The sequence below is a fragment of the Adiantum capillus-veneris genome, chromosome 5 (assembly GCF_014529385.1).
Source record: "Adiantum capillus-veneris isolate H3 chromosome 5, ASM1452938v2, whole genome shotgun sequence".
Classification (NCBI taxonomy): Eukaryota; Viridiplantae; Streptophyta; class Polypodiopsida; order Polypodiales; family Pteridaceae; genus Adiantum; species Adiantum capillus-veneris.
The window spans coordinates 59,733,798-59,739,996 of NC_140935.1; positions in this window are offsets into that span (position 1 = coordinate 59,733,798).

Genomic DNA, 6,199 nt, shown 5'->3' on the forward strand with positions numbered 1-6,199 from the left:
TAACTGCAACTCTATTTCCAAATATAAAGCTGCTCTAATTAGTCGATCATGTTGTTTTTTATGCGCCACTTGGTTGCTTATGGGCTCAAAGAGTCCAAAAAGGACCTTTGGCTCACCAAGTAAATAAATGTAGGAACTCCACCGACTGGCTTCTTTTGACTCCCACTCAAATAAAATATAAAATAATGCTGATGAATTACCACAGCTACATCGGATTTCATACCTTCTATAGTTTGTTCAAAAGCTTAGCATGTGTCTCTTTATTAAATATGGAAGGTTAGGAGTCTAAGCACCATTATCAATGACAAATCTAGAGTAAGATAGGTGGCAACCTCCATTTTAAACACACACAAGGGATTGATCGAGAGTAGAGTGCATGTATGTGCACTTGTGCCCCATGATAGGAAGATCTAGAAGCAAAGAATTGTAGATGGCTCGAATATCCTCTCACACCCAATCATGCCTCGGCCCTTAATTGATAGCTTGATTAGCAGCGATAGCTGTAGGAGATGGCCAGCCAAGGCACTGCTCAGGTTGAGGTTGAGGTTGAGGCCAGGACTCAAATTGAAGCTAGACATTGCAGGAAAAGGACTAATCTATGAAGAAAAAGGGTGAGGGTTCCACTACGCATAGCAGCATGAGGAGGAAGACAAGCAGTAATCCATTTCGAAACAAGGTGACGATGACATCGTGCAATGTGACAACAAAGAAGCAAAGGTCTGACATGGATTCCAAAATGGATACTTCAACGAGGTGCCCTTTTTGATGGCTTGTCATAGAGCCATGGTGGGCAACAAAATGAGGCTAGGCTATGGTGTTACCAAGCTCCAACAGACCACATGGACACCATCTGTGTTTCCCTAAAAACGCTCTAGCCCCACCATGCATCTCTCTTGCATTTTCCTCTCTCTCTCTCTCTCTCTCTCTCTCTCTCTCTCTCAGTTTGTTGGCGCATCCCATAATAGATCCACTTGTTCATTGAAGTGCTTGTGAAAGAGCATCTTGCAAGAAGTGACGCATTTTAATATTTTTTGAGCCATTAAGGAATACATATGACTTTAAGCAAGAAAGATTACACATTTGTGATGTTAAAGTCAATCTCAGGTTTAAAGCAAAATCATGCTCAATTTTGCATAAAGCACTAATACAATGTACACTCCAAGACATGGTGTTGACCTAATAAGTACCTTGTACATTTGAAGATGTTTGCAACCCAAAAAAAACTCACCTTTGAGAAGCTATAGGAAAAAAAGAAGCACACAAGTTAAACTTTCCATACTATGAAAGTTGCAAAAACACTGAAAAGGTGTTATGCAGCTATTAAGTGATTGCCCTACAAAAGGAGATTTTGAACAGTGTCTCTCCAAAATTTATGAAGCGAGCTCTTCTCATTGGCATGTTGAGAAGGAAGCATCAAAATGGTAGGGATTCAATCGAGTTTGAGGGGAGATCATAAATTTTGTGGCCCCATTTTTGCACAAATACCATTTTCATCACACGTGCAACATGCCATGCATTACTGCCCTTATTAGTAATGCGCGCACAATTTGAGTGAAGGGAAACTTAACAAATATGCAAGTGTAAATATGTGATAACTTGACCCATTAGTCCATAAGGTTGTTGCTTGCATGAAATGTTGAGCCAACAAGCACTTCATGTTGATTAAAGAAAATTGTGAATTTTTTTTGCAGCATTGTATCTCAAGGGATGCCTCTCACCTTTGAATGGATGCTTCTACTCTTCAAGTGGAGTTAATGTTTCTCTCTTTAGCTACCTTGAGCTATATTTTAGGCGAGCTTAGGCATGATTCTCACGTATGAAAGTTTGACCTTTCTTTTAATTTCATGAGGTGATATTACGAAATGTGAATTGAATAATGTTTTTTTTTTAATCCACCTCAAATATTTTGTTGGTGAGCAATACAATACAATGTCTAATTGATGTATGTGACTCGTTCACTTTCGAAAGCCTCTATTTCTGCAAAAAAGGGAAGAGTCTATTTATCTCTCACATGATCACAACTAAAGAATCATTAGAGATAGACATCTCAATGTAAATATGTCACTAAAGCTAGGGTTCAAAGGTTACCTTGAAGAACAACTTCCTCTACAATGCCTTCTTGTGAGAAGTCGTTGAGGACGTGGGGCTCAAAATCTATCGAGCGCATCGACTGCCATATGCAAATAGTTTTGTTGAAATAGAGTTCACATTGTGTCCTCTCTCTGCAATGTTGAGCTTGGATAATCACGTGCAAAATGCCTAGGGCTATTGCACACATCGGTTCCCATCAACTCTTCTTCCCTTTTGACCACATCCCGAATTGTTAATCCCTATATCATTGAATAATAGCAAGGCTGAAAACTCTGAGGAGAGGAATTGTTAATCCCTATATCATTGAATAATAGCAAGGCTGAAAACTCTGAGGAGAGGAATGGAAAAGAAGACCATTTCTCTCTCTCTCTCTCTCTCTCTCTCTCTCTCTCTCTCTCTCTCTCTCTCTCTCTCTCTCTCTCTCTCTCTCTCTCTCTCTCTCTCTCTCTCTCTCTCTCTCACACACACACACACACACACACACACACACACACACGCACGCACGCACACTCACACAAAGCAGTTGGGAAATGATGTCGACACGTTTCACTTCTTCTCAAAGTGAAATGCAATAAAAAAAAAGGACAGATAATTTGACAGAGAATGTTAAATCGATGAGCACACTACCAAGCTTGAACAAGGCTTGAATAGCTAATGAAACACCAGCTTACATCTTTCTGCAATGTTGGAAATTCTTCTGGAAGTAGAGTTGGCTGTTACCATATACATGTGGTAGTGATGTGTGTGAACACACTAGGACTGCCGGGGCATTTTTTCCCTCTTTAGGATGTTTTTTCCCCCGTGCATTGTATATACGCCCATCACTCTAGGGCTATATATCTTTCCATTGCACACTAAGTAACACACTCTCTATTGTGTGCCTTGAGCTTCCTTCGTCTTCTCCAAGCTGTGTGTGTTTCCCTACAACCCTAATTCCAACAATTGGTATTAGAGCAGGTCACGTCCTCCCGAGCTTAGTCGCCAGCTGCTCCAGCACACGCCTTCTCACTTTCTCCGACTTCAGTGAGCTTTGGCGAGCATTCACAGGTCGACAAATATTTTGGCAAAACTCGAAGAGCTCGGTCTGCTCAGAATTTTGATTTGGGCTCATTTCGGCCTCCGTTTCCACTACAGGCAGTACTGCACAGGCTATTTCGTCATTTTGTGCAAAATTTCTGTCAGTGCCGTTTTTTGCATAACAGGTGCCTTATAGTCTTCTACGGTTTGTGCTATATAGCACAGGTTGTTCCCGCTCCGTTTCTCTATTTTTGGGTAGTTTTCACATTAGGTGCATCATTTACCATGGCTGACAACAACAACACAGATGTGTTCAAGATGTTTGCTGCTGAGGACAGGTTGGATGGGGACAACTACCCTATGTGGGCTTATATGATGCAACATGTTCTTGCGTCAAAGGGTGTCTGGAACATTGTGTAGGGCATTGATGTACGTCCTGGTTCTGAGGATGTAGGAGATGTTGAGGATGTTGCAGGTCTTGCTGCAAGGATTGCAGCTGTTAGAGTTGTTTTGCCTACCTCAGAACAAGCTCGTTGGGATGTTACGGATGCGCAGGCTCATGCATTGATTGCGTTGTCTGTGAAGCGCACCATTGTTCCTCACATCCATTCAGCAAAATCTGCAAAACAGGCTTGGGATATTTTAGCAAGTCTTTATGCAAGCCGCAATGAGGCTAAAATTGCTTTGCTGCGTAAAGAGCTAGAGTCGAAAATTATGCATGAGGAAGATGATATGGACACTTTCCTTGCTAGTGTCAAGGATATCAATGAGCAACTTATTTCTGTAGGTGAAGTCATTTCAGACAGTTTCCTTGTGCAGACTGTTCTTGATGCCTTACCAGATTCCTACCAGACTTTTGCTAGTACTTGGAGACTGATGACCCAAGGAAATCCTGAAGTTGTCAAGTTTGATGCATTATGCACATTGCTGTTGCAAGAGTCACTTTCTAGAAAAAACATGACTAGGCAGTGTGCAGTTGAACAGGCTTTTATTGCTTCTCAAAGAAAGGGTGGTAACAGTAATGCAGCCACTTCTTATGGTTCTGCTGCGAGTGGCAAAAATTCTATTCCTAATGCTTCTGTTGACAGCAATTCGTCTGGAAATTCTGGTGATAAGGGCAAAAAGAAGATGCGTTGCCATTATTGTAAAGCCAATGATCACTTGATCAAGTCGTGTCCTAAGTTGAAGGCCAAAGAGGCTAAGAAGAAAGAGGGTGGTTCCACTGCAAATGTTGGTTCCACTACAAATGCAGCCATTGTTGATTCTTCTGTGAAAGGAGACTGTAATGCTGATGTTGATACACAATGGGCTTTTAGCGCAGAGTGCACTTACAATCTTGCTGTCCATGATGCATGCTTGTCAGTTGCTGCAGATTCACATGTGTGGTATTTCGACAGTGGTGCTACAAAGCACATTACCTCACATCGTGAATTGTTTACCTCTCTCGAGTCTGTCCCTCATGGGAATTCAGTCACTTGTGCCAACAACGCCTCTTATCCAGTTCAGGGAGTTGGAAAGATTGTGCTCACTGCTGCTAATGGCAGTTCCTTCACACTTGTTGATGCACTTTATGTACCTGGGATTAAGAAGAATCTCTTGTCTGTATCCGCACTTGCTAGACTTGGACTTGTAGTCAAATTTGTGGATGACAGATGTACAGTTCATGATCTCAGTTTTGGTGATGAAATTGTTGTATCTGGGCTTTTGTGTCGTGGGCTGTATGAGCTCACTTTGTATGACAAGTGTGGACAAAATTTTGCAAATGCTGTTGCAGATTCAAGGGCTATTTCATATGCAAAACTTTGGCATGCACGTTTTGGTCATTTGAATTTAGCCAGTTTGCTGCGTTTGCAGAAATCTGATATGGTTTCTTCTTTGCCGCCTCTTGAAGCACCTGTCAAACATGTTTGTGAAGGCTGTATTTTGGGTAAGATGCAGCGTTCTAAATTTCCAAAGGATGGTTCAGTTCGGGCCACATGCAGGTTGCAGCTTGTGCATAGTGATGTTTGTGGGCCCATGCAAACTCCGTCCTTGGGAAATTACCTGTACTTCGTGACTTTCATTGATGATTACTCCAGGCATGCATGGGTATTTCCGCTTAAAGCGAAGTCTGAAATTTTATGTGCTTCAAACAATTTCTGGCTATGGCTGAAAATGTCTCGAAATGTACTATGGGCACCCTTCGTTTCGATCGAGGGGGGGAGTATATGTCTCATGAATTTAATGCATTTTTGGCTAGCCGTGGGATAAAACACCAATGTACAGTGCCTTATACACCTCAGCAAAATGGTGTTGCTGAGAGGAAAAACAGGTCATTGACGGAAATGGCACGATGTATGGTCAAAAGTCAAGCTTTGCCGCATTCTTTTTGGCTTGAGGCCATCATGTGTGCCACTTATGTACTTAACAGGTGTCCTACGAAAGCTTTGCAGTCTATTACTCGATATGAAGCATGGCATGATAGAAAGCCTTCTATTGAGCACATCCGTGTTTTTGGCTGTTTGGCATATGCTTTGGTGCCACAAGTGCAGCGCAGAAAATTGGATGATAAGGCTGTCAAATGTATTTTTGTTGGTTATAGTGCTGAAAGCAAAGGTTACAGGTTGTATCATCCGCAAACAAAACGTATTCTGGTTTCTCGGGATGTAGTGTTTGTGGAAGATTCTGTTCAGCCCTTGCTGTCATGTACTAGAGACAATAATGTAAGCTCACAGGACATTTATGACACTTTGTTGCCTCTTTTCAGTGGTGGAAATACGAATGTAAGTTCCAATGAGGCAAATGTACAGCCTATGGGGGTTTCTGAAAATGTTTTATATCAGCCTATTACTGATGCAGATGTACATGATGTACTTAATGAGGAAAGGGCTGAAAATGAGCAGGCTAGAGGTATGCCAAAATGGCGGGTGCACACTTTGTGTGACAGTAAATTGGATGCACCATTGTCTAGTCGTACTCGTTCAGGCTCTCGCCATGCATCTTATGCATCAGATCATTATGCTTTGGCTGTGTCTAGTTTACATGATGTTGAGGAGCCTCTGACTTTTGATGAATCACAGAATTCAGAAAATTGGATGACTGCCATGCAATC